Source organism: Oryctolagus cuniculus, chromosome 1 (assembly GCF_051225735.1).
Source record: "Oryctolagus cuniculus isolate XC-2025 breed Fujian yellow rabbit chromosome 1, ASM5122573v1, whole genome shotgun sequence".
Classification (NCBI taxonomy): domain Eukaryota; kingdom Metazoa; phylum Chordata; class Mammalia; order Lagomorpha; family Leporidae; genus Oryctolagus; species Oryctolagus cuniculus.
The window spans coordinates 209,162,099-209,183,715 of NC_142867.1; the positions used below are offsets into that span (position 1 = coordinate 209,162,099).

The 21,617-nt window shown below is 43.8% G+C and overlaps 1 long non-coding RNA gene across 1 annotated transcript in view; it reads right to left on the minus strand.

Moving 5' to 3' along the window:
- Positions 1-18,988, minus strand: part of LOC149128843 (uncharacterized) — a 37,019-nt gene extending 18,031 nt beyond the window's left edge. The window contains exons 1-2 of the long non-coding RNA XR_016224586.1: positions 18,839-18,988; positions 8,668-8,832 (exon numbers count right to left, since the gene is read on the minus strand). This is a non-coding gene — a long non-coding RNA (uncharacterized LOC149128843). The remainder of the gene's footprint in view (positions 1-8,667; positions 8,833-18,838) is intronic.
- Between the last annotated feature and the right edge of the window lie 2,629 nt (positions 18,989-21,617).

Consider the following 21,617-nt stretch of genomic DNA (forward strand, 5'->3'; position numbering starts at 1 on the left):
CATCAGTTTAACAGGTGCTGTCTGATCTACTTTCAATATAATGCATATCCAGGGAAATGCGGAAGTTTCTTTTTATAAATGTAACAGATCATGTAACATGCATTGTTAATTACTAAATACTATAACATTTGGGGCCAGCATTGTGGCTCAGTGGGTTAAACTCTACTTGTGAAGCTGGCATCCCATATCAGAGTGCTAGTTTGAGTCCTGGCTGCTCTGCTTCTGATCCAGCTCCCTGGATAGGTAGCACCTGGGAAGGTAGCAGATGATGGCTCAAGCACTTGGGCCCCTGCCACTAGATGGAGTTCCTGGATCTTGGGCCAGACCCAGGCCCAGCCATTCAGCCACTTGGGGAATGAACAAGAAAATGGAAGATTTCTCTGTGTCTATCTCTCCCTTCCTCTCATCCCCATCCATCATTCTGCCTTTCAAATAAATAAAACTAAAATACTGTAACATATGTGATATTATTTTTAATAATGTATCTTAACTTTCCATTTCAGTATAGAACCACCTCATTCTTTTTAAAGACAAGCCAGTATTCATATGGTTGGTGCATTATAAAATATGTCTATTTTCCTTTATTTTATACAAAACTCCAGAATTCAAAATATCCTGAAAACTGGAAGCTTTTTTAAGTTCTCAGCACACCCATTTGGTAGTAAAATATAACCTGAACTGGCATGAAGCATTTTAGAGTCTCTATCCCACTTACTGCATATTCACAATTTTCAATGCAGTAATAATAATGTGCTTGATTAGAGTGCTTTTTCCCAACCCCAACTAGTGAAATTTCATAATATACAACCAAAATTTCTAAATTATGATAGGAATCTGCCCCCAAGAATTTTAAATAGATGATTATCTACCTACAGTTTGTGTGTGTGTGTGTGTGTGTGCACTGACAATTTAAGAAAAGTTTACAAAGTATGTAAAACTTACCACTGTTAGCAGACACAAAGGATCCTTTTGCTTAGGATGTCACCAATAATCATCCTCAAGCCCAGAGGAAAGCTTTATTTACTTGTGACAAGTAAATGAGACAGGTGGTAGGAAGGTATAGCTCCCTAAAGGAAACTGTCTCCCAAGAAGCATTTTGCCAGGGCTTTCATAGCAAGATTAGGGAAGTATCCAGGATGTGAAACAGCAGGAGGAGGAGGCCCACACCTGCTTGCAGTTTATATCTTTCTACGTTGTATGTTCAAAACTCTGAGTTCAGCTGGCGCCATGGCTCAATAGGCTAAACTTCCGCCTGCGGCGCTGGCACACCAGGTTCTAGTCCCAGTTGGGGCGCCGGATTCTGTACCGGTTGCTCTTCTTCCAGTCCAGCTCTCTGCTGTGGCCCGGGAGTGCAGTGGAGGATGGCCCAAGTCCTTGGGCCCTGCACCCTCATGGGAAACCAGGAGAAGCACCTGGCTCCTGGCTTCAGATCAGCTCGGTGCGCTGGCCACAGCAGCCACTGGGGAGCGAACTAACGAAAAGGAAGACCTTTCTCTCTGTCTCTCTCTCTCACTGTCCACTCTGCATGTCAAAAAAAAAAAAAAAAAAAAAACCACTCTGAGTCCAGCTAGCTTATGACAGGTTCAACAGTTTCTTATGCATGGTGGTCTGGCCCCTCTCAGTACAATATTGCAAAATAAGTTTATTGATTCAGATTCTCAGCCTGTGTCCCAGGAACCCCTTTTTTGTTTAAATCCTACATTCTTGGGTTCACTATTACTAATACTTATCAAGTGCTTATTTAGTGCCATTGTTCTACTGCTTTCCTATACTAATACAATCTGCAATCTCACACTTCCTATGAAGTATTATTATGATCTCCATGTCACTGATGAAAAAAAGCTGCATCATGGAGAAGTTGCACAGTTTCCAGAGTTAACAATTCACCTAGCCAAAATTGCATCTAAATCCTACTGACCCTAGAACATGTGTAATCAACTCATTGTGATGTTTGGGTTTTTGTGCCCTTTAGGAGTAATATAGTAAACACCCAGTCAAATGCTTCATTTCTTTGACTTCATTTATAAAAGTAAAACTTCATAAGGCTGGCAGTGTGGTGTAATGGGTTAAGCCACAGCCTGCAATGCCAGCATCCCATATGGGCTCCTATTTGTGTACCCACTGCTCCACTTCTGATTCAGCTTCCTGCTAATGCACCTGGAAAAGCAGTGGAAGATGGATCAAGTACTTCAGTCTCTGCCACCCACATGCAAGACCTGGATTCAGCCTGGCCCAGCCCCAGCCATTGAGGCCATTTGAAGAGTGAACCAGCAGATGGAAGCTAACTTGCTCATGTTCTCTTTCAAAAAAATATTTTTTAAAGATTTTCTTTATTTGAGAGGTGGAGTTACAGACAGAGAGAAGGACAGAGAGAAAAGTCTTCCATTTGCTGATTCACTCTCCCAGATGGCTGCCATGGCCAGAGCTGAGCTGATCTCTAGCCAGGAGCTTCTCCTGGGTCTCCCATGTGAGTGCAGGGGCCAAGGGCTTGGGCCATCTTCTACTGCTTTACCAGGCAATAACAGAGAGCTGGATCAAAAGAGGAGCAGCTGGGATATGAACCGGCACCCATATGGGATTCCAGCAATGCAGGCAGAGGCTTAGTCCATCAGGCCACAACATCAGCCCCCGGATAAATAAATCTTAAAAAAAAAAAAAAAAAAAAAAGAAAACTTTACAAATATAGTTGCAATGCCTGTATACTCCTTACAACCCTATTTCTGTTCCTAGAGATAAGCTTCAGTGTTGAATTTGGTGTTTATCATTTTATACGTGTTTTAAAACTTTTGTATAACATACAATATTTTTTATGTTTTAGACTTTATATATAGCAGGAGGGGGAATACAAGTGAAAAAAAAGCTTACAAGCCTTCAAACACTAACTACTCTTTCTTAAACTGGACAATACGTGTGTGTGTCCGTGTGTGTATGTGTGAGGGTATACAGCATATGCACTTCCATATAGTATTTTATATGTATAATCATCTTAATGTTTTTAAGATTTATTACTTATTTATTTGAAAGGCAGAGAAAGACGGAGAGGGAGAGAAAGGGAGGGAAACAGAGATCTTCATGCTCTGATTCATTCCCCAAACAGTCACAACACCCAGGCCAGGTGGACGCCAGGAGCCAGGAGCTCCATCCTGGTCTCCCACGTGAGTGGAAGGGCCCCAACTACTTGGGCCATTTTCCACTGCTCCCCAGATGCATTAGGAAGAAGCTGGATCTGAAGCACAGCAGCTGGGACTCAACCCAGGCTGCTGGCTTACAAGCAGCAGCTTAGCCAGCTACACAACGACACTGGTCCCAATCTTAAAATTCTTAGAGAATCTTAAATATAATGCAAATAATATGTTCTAGTAAAAAAAAAATTCTGTTGAAAAATTTTTAGATCACTCATTGGACTGGCATGGATATGCTGCCACCCCTTAAGTCGATAACTGTGCCTAGAAGGGTGGAAAAATTGCTAGATTAATTAATAAGAATCACATATCCATCCTTGTGGCCAGGAAATAGGAGTTGTTACTAAAATGATATGTTGGACAAAACAACAAGCAAATATAAAACATTGACCTTGATATGAGCCAGAAGTGTTACAACATTAGAGAAGAAAAGTATCATCCAGGCCCCCTTAGAATGTACACTCTATTCCCAACTGCTGCCCAGATGGACATACTATCTGCCACTTAAATGCTACTTGTCAAATTAAAGGTAAGACTTTAAAAATTAGCAGAATAAAATAATCCAAACAAAACCACTCAAAGAATAAAGAATTGTAGTTTCCTCTTCACCTCCCCACTCCTCTACTCCAGCCTAGACCCAGCAGGACGACAGGACAGAGCCTTATCCAAGGGCTTAATCAGTCTCTGAGCAAATTCAAGGCTCTGATCTGGTTTTTGGGTAGCCTTCATAGCAGCCATCAGGCAGTTAGATGGGTTTCTCTAATAGACCGATTTATGATTTCTGTGCAGCTTGAAGACATGGAAAATTTGAAAGCAGGAGGAGACTAAATGAGACACAAACATTCCCCTTCATAATAAGGAAAGATCAGGGCACTGTGGGCAGTGGTGGACTTGCAAATTGTAAAATGGTTGGTAAAAGGTGGCACTCCTCTTTTTGCAGGGTTGAAACGTACCTTATCTGAAAATCAATATTTCTCTTTTTGATAACAGAGTGTATGTTTATGTCCCCCAAAGGAGGTGGTGGTGGCGCCCCCATGAGAAGTTCTGGAAATCAGAAATAATGTTATTTGTTTGTTTGTTTTGCCTTCTAGCATGACCTTCGGGAATACAAATTTCATATATAATTTTATGTAAAACTATCTTTGTTTTATTTACTAGAGAGACACAGGGAGAGAGACAGGCAGACAGCTACCATTTATTGTTTCCTTCCCAAATGCCCACAATGGCTGGGGCTGGGCTGAACCCAAGAGCCATGAACCCAATCCAGGTCTCCCACAATCATGGCAGGAGCACAAATACTTGAGCCATCACCACTTCCTCTCAGGGTCTGTGTTGGTAAGAAGCTAGAATGAGGAGGTGGAGCTAGAAATTGGACCCAAGTACTCCAATACCAGGGTACAAGCATCTTAACAGGCATCTCAATTGCTAGAATAAATGTTCACCCCTAAATTATTTTTTCATAATTCCATTATATTAAACCTAAGGCATTACATTGCTATTTTTAAATTATCTCTATAGTTAAATTACATTGCCTATGAATTTCATTTCAGGATACTGAAGGCTACATTGCAAATGTTTTTAAGAAGGGAGCATTGGAACAAAACAGATGAGAATCCCTGGATTAAACCCTCAGGAAGATAAAGAAGCATTTCAGGAGGATTCCTTTCAGTAATGACAAGATGAAGAATGCAAACAATTTGCTTTCATAGCAAATGTAAAACTGGACAAAATCATTTAAAATCAATCACTCAAGACACTGAAAACAGCTAGAAGTAAGCAATGACTCAAGAAGGGGTTACTGGGGCCGGCGCTGTGGCGCAGCAGGTTAAAGCCCCAGCCTGCAGTGCCGGCATCCCATATGAGGTCTGGTTCAAGTCCCAGAGGCTCCACTTCTGATCCAGCTCTCTGCTATGGCCTAGGAAAGCAGTAGAAGATGGCACAAGTCCTTGGGCCCCTGCACCCGCATGGGAGACCTGGAAGAAGCTCCTGGTCCTGGCTTCAGACCAGCTCAGCTCTGGCCGTTGAGGTCATTTGGGGAGCGAACCAGCAGAACAGAAGATCTCTCTCTCTCTCTCTTTCTCTCTCTCTCTCTGGCTCTACATCTCTCTGTAACTCTTTCAAATAAATAAAATAATTCTTTAAAAAAAAAAGTGGATACTCATTTAAAAAAAACACTTTGCTCTGGATGAAGTAAGAATGATGAGTTTGTGGCTTTCTAACTTGGAAATGTTCCCCTTCCCTCCACCTCAAGTTTTCCTGGCCTCTTCCAGACACACTTTTAACAGCCAGGGGTAGTGACATCAGCTCAGAGAAGGTGGCAGAGCAGCTATAAATTCAAGGGGTTTCTCTAGCTGTCTGCTAAATTACATATGCACACAGAGGATTCACAGCACTGGGTAAATATTGAAAGGCTGGGATGACTTGTGAGTTTGCTGTGCTTTTCAATAATTCTTCAATGCACACACAGGTCTGACAGCAGAGGGTGAAAGCATTACTGACTCGAAGTGTCTAGGAATTAGCTTTGCCCAGCTCATTGGCTGAGACTGCTAAAGTACACAGGCACTGTGGAGATCACTAGGGATCCAGATTTTAAAAAATGAGCAGAGACCACAGTGGCTATGCTACAGGGAAGAGATATTTCACAGTTTGGGTTCAGTAAAATTAATTGCCCAGCAAACAATAAAAACAAAAACATTCAGAAGAATAGAACTTGTAGCTTACAATGGGCTATCTACAATATACTATCTACAATATCCTCTTTTCAACTGACAATCTAGACATGTAAGGAAACCAGAAAATGTGACTCACATGCAGAGAAACAAAGTAAACAGAAATTGGCTCTCAATGGACTCACATTGTAAAAGACAAAGAACTCAGAGCAGGTATTACAAATATGTTCAAGGATCTAAGGAAAAATATATTTAAGGAACTAAAAGAAAACATGCTAATTACACAAATATAAAATGGTATGTATGCAAATTGGGAATTTCAACCGATAAAATAAAAAAAGAATCAAATTACAGTCTAAAGTTAAGTTACAATAACTGTAACAAAACCTTTACCAGATGGGATCGATCAATACCAATCTGAGATGGCAGGACTAATCAATTCAAAGATCAATAGAAATTGCTACAGTCTGAAAGTTTATGTTACCCCAAAATTTACATGATGAACTCCTCATGCTAAGGTGATGATGTTAAGAGACGGGGTATTTGGAAGGTGAGAATGTCATGGGTCAGAGCCCTCATGATTGATAGAAGTATTCTTACAGAAGCCAAGAGAGACCAATGGTCTTTCTGCCATATGGGGTTACTGTGAGAAGACAGCTGTGAGGAGACCCTCACTAGACACGAAATCTGTTAGTGCCTTGATCTTGGCTTACCAGCCTCCAGAACTGTAAGAAATAAATTTCTGTTTCTAAGCCACCTAGGTTATGGTATTTTGTTTTACAGACCTGAATGAGCTAAGAAAGAAAATATCCAAGCTGAAGATCTAAGAGAAAAAAATGAAGAAAAATTTATCAGAGCCTCTGAAATTTGTGGAATAAAGTTAAGTGTTTCAATATACATGTAATTAGAGTCTGAGAAAGTGGGGAAAGAGGCATGACATGATCAGTTTCATGTGCCAACTCATCTAGAGTATAGTAGCCAAACATTCAAACATGAAATCAAGGTGTTGCTATGAAGGTATATTGCAGGTGTAATTAACATCTTTAAGCAACTGGCTTTATATAAAGGAGATTACTTGGGTAATCTTGGAGGGTCTTATCCAGTTAGCTGAAAGGGCTTCAGAACAGAGCTGAGTTTCCCTGATGAAGATGTTTCATCTATGGATTATATATCAGCTCCTGTCAAAGATTCCAGGCTGACTTTCCTGACAGCCTGCCCTGTGGATTTCAGACTTGCCTAGCTAGCCCTGCAATCATAGAAGCCAATTCTTTCAATAAATCCTTTCACATACACGCACAAAAACACATCACATTATGTGGTTGTGTTTCTGTATGTTTCTCAGGTGAAACCATGACTAACACAGGCAGAAAAATATTTGAAGATAATAGCCAAAACTTAATTTAGTGAAAGATTGTAAATCCAAGAAACTCAACAAACCTCAAGTAGGATAAACGTGAAGAAATTGACATCTAACAGTGTTCAAAACCAAAAACAAAGAAGCACCTCAGCAACTCACCCTGGTGGGGACACCAAGAAGAGCATCTGACCTGGAGCACATTCTGAAGTGTGCTACAGGATGTGGAGTGGCAAGCCCACCGAAGGCATTGGTCCAGTTTAAATAATCCTGACCTGGGGAAGTAATTGGATCCTGGTTCTGTGGTAAAGTGTCAAATGCTTCTCAAAAATTAGAGATTTATATGGTAAAGATTTAAAGAAGGAAACTTATGTAGAAACAAGGTCAATGCTAGGAACTGATATAAAGTGCCAATGAACAGTGCATGTCTCAATAACACTAAGGTGGCTAAGGAGACATGAGCCCATGTGTGTGCGTGTGATGGGCAGAAGAAAAATGGGAATCTCTATGGGGTGGAATGAGGAAGAATGTAGAAGCAAACTAGCCTTTATTAATGGAAAGTGCTGCCATTGTTCAATAACTTGTTTGGGTGGGTTCCAGCCCTCTCCCTGGGAGCAGCATAGGGGAATCTCATCTGCCCTTCACCAAGGGAGCTATTATGAAGCTCTGGGGTGGGATTCCATATTCAGAAAGCCCTCCACCCAGTAATATCCCAGAAGGGTGTAGGGAGGGGGAAAAATAGAGGGCCTATACCCAAGATCCATAAGAACTCCAGTGTGAATGCAGACTGGGCCCTCAGTTCTTTACCGAGATGCCTACCTGGTCAGTCAGGTGTACTCTCTTCATTATTTCTCATCACTGAGCTTTGCTAGCATGCTGGCCACTACTCTCCATCTCACGTCTGAATTCTTTCTTGCATAAAGACAAGAACCCCCCAGGCAACAGATCCCTGGTAACGATACTTTCCCTCAGAATTTAACCTGATCAGTCAGTCACAGAGAACTGGTAAAGATTAGAGAAACATGCCATTTCCAATAATCTATATTTCTGGAATAGAAAACCCTAAAGGCGCTGAGTTACACTTGTCTAAGCTCCCCAGTCATGTAAGTCACACTTCCTCCCTTCCAAAGAGAAAGAAACACACCTTGATTGTAGTGTAGAAATTTCTTCCCTTCTATCGAAGAAAAAGGAATGAGAAATAAATTTGCCTTATCTCCCAAATAGACGGTAAACTTCTTAAAGTCAGCAAACTGACTTATATAAGCTTCTGCACCAATCACAGTTCCAAGCAGAGAACTGGACACATAATAGACAGCCAATAAATATCAAAACTCATATCAATAAAAAATATGTATCAGTGTGACCATTTGTATCAGGGTTCTCCAGACAAACAGAACCGATATAGAGAGGTAGAGAGAGGATGAGTGGATGGATAAGTTGTTATTTCTCTAGTGGAACTCACCACTCCAAATCACACAACTGTGGAGGCTGAGAAATATTGAGATCTGCAGTTAGCAGTTGGAGACTGAGAAGATCCAACGATGTAGTTCCAATTTAAGCGGAAAGGCCCGAGAACCAGGAGAGCCAATGGTGTAAGTTCCAGTCCAAAAGCCACCAGGCTCAATATCTAAAAAGAGTCAATTTTAATTTGAGTGCTAAGGCAGGAAAGAACTTACATCAGCTCAGACAGGCAGGAAGTGTTCCTTCTTTTATTTATTTACTTGAGCATCAGATAAGGGAGGGAGGGAGATAGAGAGGGAGAGAGGGAAAGAGCGTGCAAGCGAGCAAGCATGCAAGAGACAGAGAAAAAGTTCCCATCAACTGTTTCATTCCCCAAATGCTCACAACCTCTGACTGGGGCTGAAGCCAGGAACCAGGAACTTGATCTAAGTTTCTCATGTAGATGGCAGGAACCCAATCACTTGATTCATCACTACTGCCTCCCAAATTTTGCATTAGCAGGAAGCTGAAGTTAGGAATGGAGCTGGGAGGGCCTGGCACTGTGGCACAGAGGGTTAACGCCCTGGCCTAAAGCGCTAACATCCCATATGGGTGCCGGTTCGAGACCCAGTTGCTCCACTTCTGATCCAGCTCTCTGCTATGGCCTGAGAAAGCAGTAAGAAGATGGCCCAAGTCCTTGGGCCCCTGCACCATTGGATGGAAGACCTCTCTCTCTCTCTCTGCTTCTTTTTTCTCTGTGTAACTCTGACTTTCAAATAAATAAATAAATCTTTAAAAAAAAAAAAAGGTGTGGAGCTAGGAATGGAATCCAAGCACTCTAATATGTGGTCAAATATCTGTCCCAGGAGTTCATTCTTATTCAGCCTTTGCACATCTATCCCACATCTTTGATTGGTTGGATGAGACCCACATTAGGGAGGACAATATATTTTATTCAGTCTACCAATTCAAATGTTAGTTTCATCCAGATATCCTCACAGATATGCCCAGGATAATGTCTGACCAAATGTCTGGGAACCCCACAGCCTAGTCAAACTAACACATTTGATTAACAGTCACCCATTTTATACTTAGTGCATGTGTGTGCACACACATGCATGTGTCTTGAAGACAAAATGGAGCATCAATATAGTCTAATTATGGGACAGACATTTGGCACAGCTGTTAAGATACGGCTTGGAACACCCACATTTCATATCAGAATGCCTGGATTTAAGTCCCAGTTCTGCTTCCAATCCAGCTTCCTTCTATTGCTCACCCTGGGAGGCAATAGGTAATGCCCCAAGTACTCCAGTCCATGCCACCCACGTGGGAGACCTGGGTAGAGCTCTAGGAGCCTGGCTTTGGCCTGGCCTAGTCCTGGCTGTTGTAGGTAGTATTTGGAGGCTAGACAGAAGATTCTCATTCTCTGTTGTTCTCTCAAATAAATTTAAAAAAAATTATTTATTTGAGGGGCAGAGTTATAGAGGGAGAGACAGAGAGAAAGGTCTTCCATCCACTGGATCACTCCCCCAAATGGCCACAATGGCTGGAGCTTAGCCAATCCAGAGCCAGGAGCCAGAAGCTTCTTCTGGGTCTCCCACATAGGTGCACAAGCCTAAGCACTTGGACCATCTTCCACTGCTTTCCCAGGCCATAAGAAGGGAGCTGGATCAGAAGAGAAGCAGCTGGGAATGGAACTTGTACTCATATGGGATGCCAGCACCACAGGCAGAGACTTAACCTACTAGGCCATAGCACCAAGCCCCAAGTAAAAAAAATTAAATATATTATATATATATATATATATATATATATATATTCTGGGGCAGGTGCTGTGGAGTAATGGGTTAAGCTGCCACCCACAGCACCCACATCCCACATGGGTGCCTGATTCGAGTCCCAGTTGCTCCACTTTTGATCCAGTTCCCTGCTAATGACATAGAAAAGCAGTGGGAGATGGCCCAAGTCCTTGGGCCCCTGGACCCACTTGGAAGACCCAAAAGAAGCTCCTGGCTCCTGGTTTCAGCCTGGCCTAGCCCCAGCTATTGTAGCCATTTGGGGAATGAACCAGCAGTTGGAAGATTCTCTCTCTCTCTTTCTCCCCTCCTCCCCCTCTCCCCTCTCCACCCCCCAACTCCACCTTTCAAATAAATAAAATCTTTAAAAACAAAGAAAATAAAAATTCTAATTATACTTAACATTTGAGCACTGTAGTTTATAAAACATTTCCATATAGTCTTTAGAATAACCAATATTATGAGTGAACACAATGAGGCTCAGAGGGGCACTAAAAACTTGCTCAAAGTCACACAGCTAGTAAGGAGCAGAATTGATACTCAAATCCGTGTGAACTCAGATCCAATTCTGTCTCCATCGATACCATGGCCGCTTCACTATTGCTATTTACCTATTAAGCATGTTGACCTCCTTGAAGAAGAAAAGGCTATTATACATGAAGTCTGGGGCAGCAGCTGTATCCCCAGCTGTCTGAAATGCCTCCACCAAGCTTGGCAACAGCTGTCTCAGTTTGACATCTCACTGGGTTCCTGTCAGAGTCCCACCTTGGGGAATGACAAGTTTAATGAAGAAAAATCCAACCTTCCACCTGAACTCCTGGCTTTGCAAATGCAACTGACATCTGACAGATTTGGAGGCCCCGGCCACAGGGCATGGGGTGACCCCAGGGCCTCAGCTCATAGATTATATGTTTGGCAGCTTTCTCTGCAATTGGCTGAAACATTTGTGCCCTCTCCACATCTTATTCTCTGGTCCCAATACTAATTTAGATGCAATTCGAACAAACACTAACCAAGTGTTTCCTATGTGCCAGGCACTTGGGATATATAAAAAGATGAGTAACATACCATTCCTGCCTTGGGGGCTCTCAAAGTCCTACAGAAAAGTTAGTGACTTCACACTGCCAAAATTTCTATGGCGGCAACATCCATTACCATGGCAAATGGGCCCCCTTTGAACACAGAAAATCTAATGAGATTGCTCAAGACATGTGGGGAGCAGCCCGGACTGGACTGAGTTACTGGAATTAAGACTTATTCTATGCATCTGCTCTCCCACAATATGGCGCTGGGAGAGAAGTAAACAGCTTCCGCACAGCTGCCTCCAGTTCAGCTAATAAACTGTAGGACTTGCTCCTGATTGGAGGAGAGCAGCGTACTCGGCGTGTAGGCAGCCGAGTTGGGATTGGCAGAGGAGGACTATAAAGGAGGAGAGAGACGGCATGCACCGGGAACATCTAAGGGGAACATCTGAAGGAACACCTGTGCAGCCCCCGAGAGAGCCGGCCGGCGATGTGCCGCTCCCCTGCAGAAGTGGGGAATGTGGCCAGGGGGAACTGCCCTTCCACGGAGGTGGAAGGGATAGTAGCCAACCCGGGAAGAACCAGCAGCAAACCCGGGGAGGGCCGAGCAGACGATAGAACAGCGCAGGGTCCTGTGTCGTTCCTCCACGAAGAGGGGGAGCGACAAAGACATTAAATACCACATTGACTATTTCCTTTGGTAGGAACAAATTCAAATGCCAGTAAGAATTTCAGAAGAGCTAAGGAGATGTAAAAGCTAAGGGGAGTGAGGGGGCATTTGGGGAAAATTTGTATTTGAGAACCAGAACCTTATTTTTTCATCTTAAAAAAAAAATGTGGGGCTGGGGCTGTGGCACAGGTTAATCCTCCACCTGTGGCACCAGCATCCCACATGGGCACCGGTTCTAGTCCCAGCTGCTCCTCTTCTGATCCAGCTCTCTTCTGTGGCCTGGGAAAACAGTAGAATACAGCCTAAGTGCTCGGGCCCCTGCATCCACATGGGAGATCCAGATGAAGCTCCTGGCTTCAGATCAGTCCAGCTCTGGCCATTGCAGCCATTTGGGGAGTGAATCTTTGGGTCTCTCCCTCTCACTGACTGGAATTCTACCTCTCAAATAAATAAATTTTTTAAAAAAAAGGATGTGACAAGCATTTCAAAGGTCACCCGAAAGCAGGTGGTATATTCGAGAACAAAGGAGGACTGTATCTTTGGAGGATAGAGGTTATGGAGGGCAGTGCCAAGAGGTAAGATTGGAAAGAAGAATGGTTGAGAGGTTTCAGAATCATACCAACATGCTTAGATGTCGCTCCCCCTCTTCATGGAGGAACGACACAAAACCCTGCCTAGGCTTCATATCCGAGTCACGGCACCATTATGTCGCTCCCCCTCTTCGTGGAGGAACGACACAGGACCCTGCGCTGTTCTTTCGTCTGCTCGGCCCTCCCCGGGTTTGCTGCTGGTTCTTCCCGGGTTGGCTACTATCCCTTCCACCTCCGTGGAAGGGCAGTTCCCCCTGGCCACATTCCCCACTTCCGCAGGGGAGCGGCACATCGCCGGCCGGCTCGTCTCGGGGGCTGCACAGGTGTTCCTCTTAGATGTTACCCATAGATGTTCCCGGTGCATGCCGTCTCTCTCCTCCTTTATAGTCCTCCTCTGCCAATCCCAACTCGGCTGCCCACACGCCGAGTACGCTGCTCTCCTCCAATCAGGAGCAAGTCCTACAGTTTATTAGCTGAACTGGAGGCAGCTGTGCGGAAGCTGTTTACTTCTCTCCCAGCGCCATATTGTGGGAGAGCAGATGCATAGAATAAGTCTTAATTCCAGTAACTCAGTCTAGTCCGGGCTGCTCCCCACACTTAGATGATATCCTGGAGTAATGAGAGACTTGTAAGTCGGGCTTTAGCATGATTAGATAGGTGACTTTGAATAGTGATGCTGGTACTTAGTAGGAGAAACAGCAGCCAAGCAGATACTAGAATGTTCTGAGGGAAAGATGCTAAAGGCCTGAACCAAGGAGGTAGAAATGGAAACAGGAAGCAGTGGGAAGACCAATCAGAAGCAGAACAGTCAAAGACAGGCCTGAGATCTCTAATTATGAGACTGGGTACAGTGGAAGGTGTGAATAGAGATGAAGAACCTAGAAAAAAAAAAGGCAGAGAAGTGGCAGGCTCTAGGAGAAGCTGCTGGGTTTGGTTTAGAATGGACACACTCAGTATGAAACACACAGAGCCCTTCAAGCACAGATACTTAACAGGCAGAGCATAGCCCAGGTAAGTGGAGCAAGCCTAGAGATAAAGCCGTGGGAATAGATGAGACTAGAAGACAGCACAGAGGAAAGGAAAACTGGTTAAGGGCAAGCCCCTCAGGAACACCAACATTTAACAGCCAGATCAGGAATCAAAAACAAGAAACAGAGAGCAGTCACAAGACATAAAAGGAGAATCAAGAGATAGCAACCGCAGTGACAAGAGTGAGTGATAGTAGCAAATGTTGCAGACAGATCACAGAGGATTACAACTATGATGGAATCTCTGGGTTCCTCTGGAAATTGAAAGGTCGTTAAGTTGACAGAGAAAATAAAAGAGGGGAATAGATGAAATGAGTCTGGCACAATATCAATCATTGTTGAAGCTGGGTCATGGGTACATGAGTGTTCTTTATAATAGTATTCCTATTTGTGCATGTGTATGAAAAATCTTTCAAATAAAAGGTTGAAATTCCTTTTTGAAAAATTTTAATTTATTTGAGAGATACAGAAAGAGAGACAAACAGCAGAGAGAGAAGGCTCCAGGATGGGCATTTCTGCACAGAGGTTAAGATACTGCCTGGGATGTATATATCCCATATCAGGACCTGGGTTCAGGTCCTGACTGCACTCCCTATTCCAGATTCCTGCTAATGCATGTCCTGAGAGGCAGAAGGTGCTGGCCCAAGTCTCCTCCACACATATGGGAGATCCAGATGGAGTTTAAGGCTCTTGGCTTCAGCCTGGCCCTGCCCTGACTATTGTAGGCATTTGGGGAAACAGCACAATTGAAACATCTCGATCTCTTTCAAATAAAAAATGAAAAATTTTAAAATATATTTTAAAAAGTGAAGGCTCCCATCAACTGGTTCATTCCCTATAAGCCAACAACAGCAGGATTGGGTATGTTCAAAGCCTGGAGCTGGGAGTTCAATCCAGGTCCCCTGTAGTGGCAAGAACCCAATCATTTGCACCATCCCTGCTGCCTCCCAGAGTCTGCATTGGCAGTTAGCTGGAATCGGGGGTTGAAGCCACATATGGAATCCTGGCACTGTGACATGGTACACAGATATCTTAAACAGCATTTTAAATGCTAGCATAAATGCCTGACTCCAAAAAAAGACTGAAATTCTAAAAACAAATCAGTACGCAAGAAAACTGAAATAAGATCTAAATTATGGCTTCTAAGATCAGAGTTTCAGCTGAATATTGAATAGTAAGTGGAGGAAAAAAAAGAGAGGGGGCAGGTGGTATCAAGAGTCATGTTGTGAACTTTACTGGCAACCTGACAGTTGGTGAGGAGGAACTGGGTTCAGGGCTTGTATCATTCATTCAATGTCAGTACCAGAAACAGATGACACCAATTAGGTTGGTTCCCTGAGGGTTCAATAAAAGGAGTATTTATGGTGAAGGAGCAGTCTATAGACAAAGCACAAGGAATGCTGTGGTAATGCTAGCTGCTAGCTAGCACTAGCAACAATGGGATGTTACCACCCTTTATCACATGCTGTTGGTGGAATACAGACATCACATCTATTTCTTATTGGTATCTGGGTTGAGTAGAGGTCAGCTGGGCTCTACTTCTGGTTGGTACCCAGCTGGACTTGGCTCCTCTTTGCAGATGAAGTTCTGGTCTATTGCACATGTGTTCATTCTGGGGCCCAGACTAAAGAGGCAGCAATTGTGCAGGGGAAGCTCCTCCATAGAGATGACAGAAGCACAAAGGACACACGAAAGCATGCCATGCTACTTGAAGCTCTGGAGCATTCATACTCCATTGGCCAAAGCAAGTCATAATGCCAAATCCAAAGGCACGGAATAGTGCATACCTATGTGTGAGAGTAACTACAAACTCGTATGCAGGCATGGAACAACGGGTACCAGGAGCAGCGAAGAATTCGGACCATTCATTCCATCTATAGAACTTTCCTAGAACAAAGGGAGGGAGCCTTTAGGAGAAACCAGAGAGAACCATAAGAGGGGCTCGACCTGGCATCTGAAGGAATCGGCAGAGATCCAGGGTAACAAATGCCCTGATTTCTCTCAGGTCTTCTGCATGGGATGCTCACCCACTGAGCTCAGCCAGGAGACAAAGCAAAGGATCCCTTTGATTGGATCCACAAAGGCCAGCCTCCTAGGGTGGCTGCAGTATGGAGAACAGTGAGAGTGAGTCAGGAGGGACAGAGGATAGGGAACACAGCAGCCAACAGCTACTAGAGGAGGACAAAGTAGAGGTGAGTGGGCAGGCTAATAAAGAGGAAAGGCTTAGCACTTGAACAAAACCTTCATCTTCCTCCAGGGACAGCCTAGGGCATTGGGTACATTGTAGGCTTAGAAGCTGTCAGATGTCCTACAGACAGCCTGCACTACCACCCTGGGCATCTGATGCTGGGGGATGAGCAGTACACCTAACCAATACACGAGAGAGGCTTTTCTTTACACAAGGAAAAGACACAGCTGGAGGTGGAAATGGGCAATTAAGACTGATTGTCTGACTCAGCAGTAAAATTAGGCTGTGACAGTTAATGACAGTCAAGAGGCAGCAGTTGCTGGTGGGAGCCGAGAGCAGGCAATCAGAGCAGAGACTGACCCTTAGAGGACTAGGAAATGGGTTCTGTGCCCACGTACTCTAGGAAGTCACCTCCCAAAAGGAAACCTTGGAGTGAGACCCACACTTCCTGGCAGGATCTAAGGAAGCTCTTAATGTTGCTGCAGTTTCTGGAAGCAAATTAATGCCAAATGAACCAATGTAATAATCGACAGCAATTTTTAAAAATGCAAAAAACCATAATTTTATGTGCAAAGAATCCTTCCTACTCAGGGAAGAGGACTGTCAACAAAAATAAGCAGTTCTGTAAAAAAAAAAAAAAAAAAAAAAGGTTAATAGAAGGGTCATTCAAGCTGGAATATGAGTGACCTAGGCACAGGCGGCACAGGTCCAGCAACTTTTAGTGAGTCTTGGGAAGTGTGCCAAAGTGCTCAAATCCTAGTCTGTACTCCATGGCAGTAAATTTTTAATCACACAGTGAACATGTGTAGAATTGGCTCAAAGAGGTGGGTTTTAGGTAAGTGAGGGGCAAATGCTTCACAGGTTGGAAATGGCTTTCTTTAGAATGTGATTGGTTACAGACATTGTCTCTGAAAAAAGAAGACTGCTGATTAATTTTAAGGACATTTCTGGCAATAGATAAGGACTGTATGAAGAGCAAAAGATGGCACACGGTTGCTCCAGATGGCTACAATGAAACAGACCCTATGTGCACATCACCGGAGTCAAACTGACCTGGTGGATAGGCTTAATAGCTGTCTGGACACTCCTCAGACAGATCTCAGTAGGCGTTCCTCTTGGATGTGTTGCAGGTTTTATAGGGGCAGTTTGCTCTCAGCTGAGCTTCTCAAACTAAGTTCTAAGTTTTGTATGTCTAGACCCTAAAATCAAGACTCACCTACTTGATTAGGCCACAAAAAATTAGAAATACACTGCAAGTAGGCATTGGAAAGACACATGTTATATAATAGTTGTTAAGAGCATGGATTTGGCCAGCGCCATGGCTCACTAGGCTAATCCTCCACCTGCGGCGCCGGCACCCCGGGTTCTTGTCCCGGTTGGGGTGTCCGATTCTGTCCTGGTTGCTCTTCTTCCAGGCCAGCTCTCTGCTGTGGCCTGGGAGTGCAGTGGAGGATGGCCCAGATCCTTGGGCCCTGCACCTGCATGGGAGACCAGGAGGAAGCACCTGGCTCCTCGCTTCGGATCAGCACAGTGCACCAGCTGCAACGCGCCAGCAGTAGCAGCCACTTGGGGGGTGAACCAACGGAAAAAGGAAGACCTTTCTCTCTCTCTCTCACTGTCTAACTCTGCCTGTCAAAAAAAAAAAAAGAGCATGGATTTGGAGCAAACTGCCCAGATTCAAATCCCAGCCCAGCTGTTACTAACTATGTGAATTCAGGCAAGTTATTTCACTCTGCCCTTGGTTTTCCCATGTGTAAAACAGAAGTGGTGAATTTAACGCATTAACAGGTGTGAACACTTAACAGCATGTTAGGCACATAGTCATCGATATTTAAAGGTTAGTTCTTATCCCCTTTACACATCCGGACAGATGAGGCTTAGAGAGAATTTTTGTCTTCAACTTGAGCCAAGATTTTACCTGAATCTCAGCACAACCCAGCCCTGAGCAACTCTGAAACACTATTGCTATCATCACCCAAGGCTGAAGTTGGGGAAATTTCACTTCTTAGTGAGTTCTCCAACTGTTCCATCCTGCACTGACCAAAGGCTGATGAGAACAATCCAAGAACTATAAAAGTTACTAGCAGCAGCAGGAAATCAGCATTTTAATGAAAGACTTAGCAAATCTACTAAGATGACTTCTATCCAAGGGAGAGGAAGAGTTTCAAAAGGGCAGCATTTCTCCTTTGGCACAGCACTTCAAGAGCTGTTGAGCGGTGAGCAGTTAGCCTAGTGGTTAAGATACCAACATCCCATATCTGAGTAGCTAGGTTCAAGTTCCTAACTCTGATGTGGGCATGAACACATTTTCTCCAGGTTCTCAACCCACAAAAGATTCCTAAGTGCAGATATGTATAAGATGGACAAACACAAACAAGATTTATTTAACAGAGAGAGAAAACACTTGGGGCTGGCGCTGTGGCATAGTGGGTAAAGGCGTTGCCTGCAGTGCCAGCATCCCATACGGGCACTGGTTCGAGTCCCAGCTGCTCCTCTTTCAATCCAGCTCTCTGCCATGGCCTGAGAAAGTAGTGGAAGATGGCTCAAATCCTTAGGTTTCTGCACCCACGTGGGATACCTGGAGGAAGCTCCTGGCTCCTGGCCTCAGATCAGCACAGCTCCAGTCACTGTGGCCAATTGGGGAATGAACCAGCAGTTGGAAGACCTCTCTCTCTCTCTGCCTCTCCTCTGTGTAACTCTGACTTTCAAATAAATAAATAAGTCTTTAAAAAAATAGAAAACGCATTCTCCTGTGAATATGCTCTGCCACATACCAAAAAATACCCATCCAGAGTGGACAAGAGAATTGCCTTAAGGGAGAAGGGGTGGGAAAGGGAGAGAATACCTAAGTAGCACCTCAAGCCACTGCCAGCAACAAAAGAGGAAGCTTCCTTACCCCTCTCTATATTTGTTGGCTTCTTTTATGAGGAAGAAGTTGGTGTCTCTATGTGCGTGAAGCCAGCTGGGAATTTTATGATGCCTCCACAAGTTCCACCTGGAGTTTAATAGCCATCTTTTCATGGAGCATTCCCCTTTAGGCCCTGGATGAAGCAGGTGCATCCTAGGAAAGAGAGTGCTTTGATTCATAGATCAAGGGAGAGCATTGCATTTTAGGTTTACAGGGTCTTCCAGGTCCCATAGAGCCAAGCTAGCTTCCTAGTTACAGTACATCAAATCCAGCTTCCTGTCAATGCAGACCATGGGAGGTAGCAATGTTAATGCAAGTACTTGGGTGCCTGCCACCCATTAGGAGACCTGTATTGAGTTCTGGCTCCTGGTTTTGGCTCCAATCCAGCCCCAGACACTGTGGGCATTTGAGAATTGAAATGGCAGATGGGGGGAGGGGAGTGTGTGTGTGTGAGACACTCTCTACCTCCCACATAAATTAGTTAATTTTTACAAGAGTTATTGAGTCTCCCATCTCCATGTAGCTTTCTTTCTGTCCCTCTGTTTTCACAGATAGGGTGCTTTCTCCTTATCTCTTCCCTCTCTCTCCCTTTTTTCTCCTTCAATCTTCTCTCTATACCTTCTTCCTCAGCTCCCATTCCCTCTTGTTTTTTAAAAATCAACTACCTATGAGGTTGAAATATGTTTAGCTCTTGGTTGACTATGGATCCATAGTTCTTGGCACACACACACAAATTTGTTTTTTTGCCTTTCAATTAGAATCTATTTCGCTAGCTCGGGGATCTATTTCACCTGGCATCTATTTCACTCGCCTCATCACTAGGCCATTGTATGACAGTCAGCAATAATACCAGCTGGCGCACTCTTCTGTATGCTTTACATATAAAATTAACTCACTTAGTTGTCAGGGCAACCCACGAGGTAGAGCCTTTTATCATCACTATCATCACCTGTGGTAAACCAGCTAACTCTTCACCAAATATTTCTGGTTTCCTTCTTAGTACTCCCACCTGTAGGAAGTTTAATCATCCTATTAAACTAAGTAGTGACTTTCTTTGCCCAACAAAGTGTCATGTGACACTTCCAGGAAAAAGTTCTTAAAAAGCATCATGATGTCCCCCTTGCTCTGTGCCATGTTGCCTGGCAATGTCCCAGGTAGTGGCTGCTCTGTCAGTCTGGGCCGGAAGATAAAGGTGGAATGGAGCACAGCCGTCACCAACTCAACAAGGACAGAAAGTATAAATGAGAAGTAAATGCAGGGGCCAGTGCTGTAGCGCAGTGGGTTAAAGCCCCGGCCTGCAGTGCCAGCATCCCATGAACGCCCGCTTGAATCCCAGCTGCTGCACTTCCGATCCTATTCTCTGCTATGGCCCAGGAAGGCAGGAGAAGATGGCCCAAGTGCTTGAGCCCCTGAACTTACGTGGGAGACCCAGAAAAAGCTCCTGGCTCCTGGCTTTGGATCCGTCCATCTCTGGCCGTTGCGGTCATTTGGGAAGTAAACCAGTGGATGGAAGACTTTCTCTCTCTCTGGCTCTACCTCTCTCTGTAACTCTTTCAAATAAATAAATCTTTTAAAAAAGTTCTAAATGCTTACTGTTGTCCATCATTGAGATTTTTAGAGCCATTTGTTACTGCAGAATAACCTAGTCTGACAGCTATATTCCCACTTTCAAGCGAAGAAACTGAAGCTCCTTTAGATTACGTCTAGCAGTCCAGTTCCAGTGTCTGAGCTCCAAACCACTGCTCAGTGAGGACACTTCAAAAAGCTCATGGGAAATACAGCTTAAAAGATAAATTTATTTTGATGCAAAAAGCTTTGAAATTCATGCATAGTTTTTTCCATGATACACATTATTCTATTGAACTACTTGAAGGCTCTCCATATGTACAAACTTTTAAAAATTTGCACCAAAACAAACTTCTTTCCATTCCATTTTCCATGAACTTTTCAAAGTACCCTTGTACATCACCTCTGTGAGACCCAGTTTCCTGTTTGTGAAGGGAGGTAATGTGGACCCCAGGTAAAGGCAATGATGCAGTGTTTCCTTCATTCCCCTCCATCTGATTTTCACTCATTCCACTGCCTGCTTTCTTTTTAGCTGCAAACCCATCAGGCACCTGTATTTCACAGCTGATGCTAGTTAGGCTTCCCGGCTGCCTAGGGATGCCCCAACATGTGTGCAGCCAGAGGTCCTCACTCTCTATGTTCCTAGCTCAAGAAGGACAGAATTCCCGAACCTCCTCTTCTCTTCACCAGGCCTCCTACCTTTGTGTTTGAGGGAAGCAATGATGATCATTGCTATAATTTATAAGTATTTGCTGTGCTCCAACACTACACAATGCAATTTCTAACTCTTAAAGCTGTATTACAAAGCAGGTATTGTTCCCATTTTTCTTGAGGAGGAAACTGAGGCCCAATAATACAAAACATCATGTCTAAGGTCACATATCCAGTAGGTTCAGGCTCCTGATTCTATTTCAGAGACTTCTGACCTGATAGCCTATACTCTTTCCTTCAAGGTGCTATTTGTAGAAAGCTGCACCCCTGCTGGTCTCCAGGTGCATTCTCTTAACATTTGGAACCCTGGAAGTAGTTTGAGTCTTTCTGTACAGTCTATGCTAAATAATATTTAAAATGCTCCAATAGACACAGAGACTGTTAAAGAAGGAAACAGAGAGGCAATGAGCTGAATTTAGGCAGATTTTTTAAAAATGTTCTTTTGTTTTATATTTCCATGTACTTTTTTTTTTTTTTTTTTTTTTTTTGA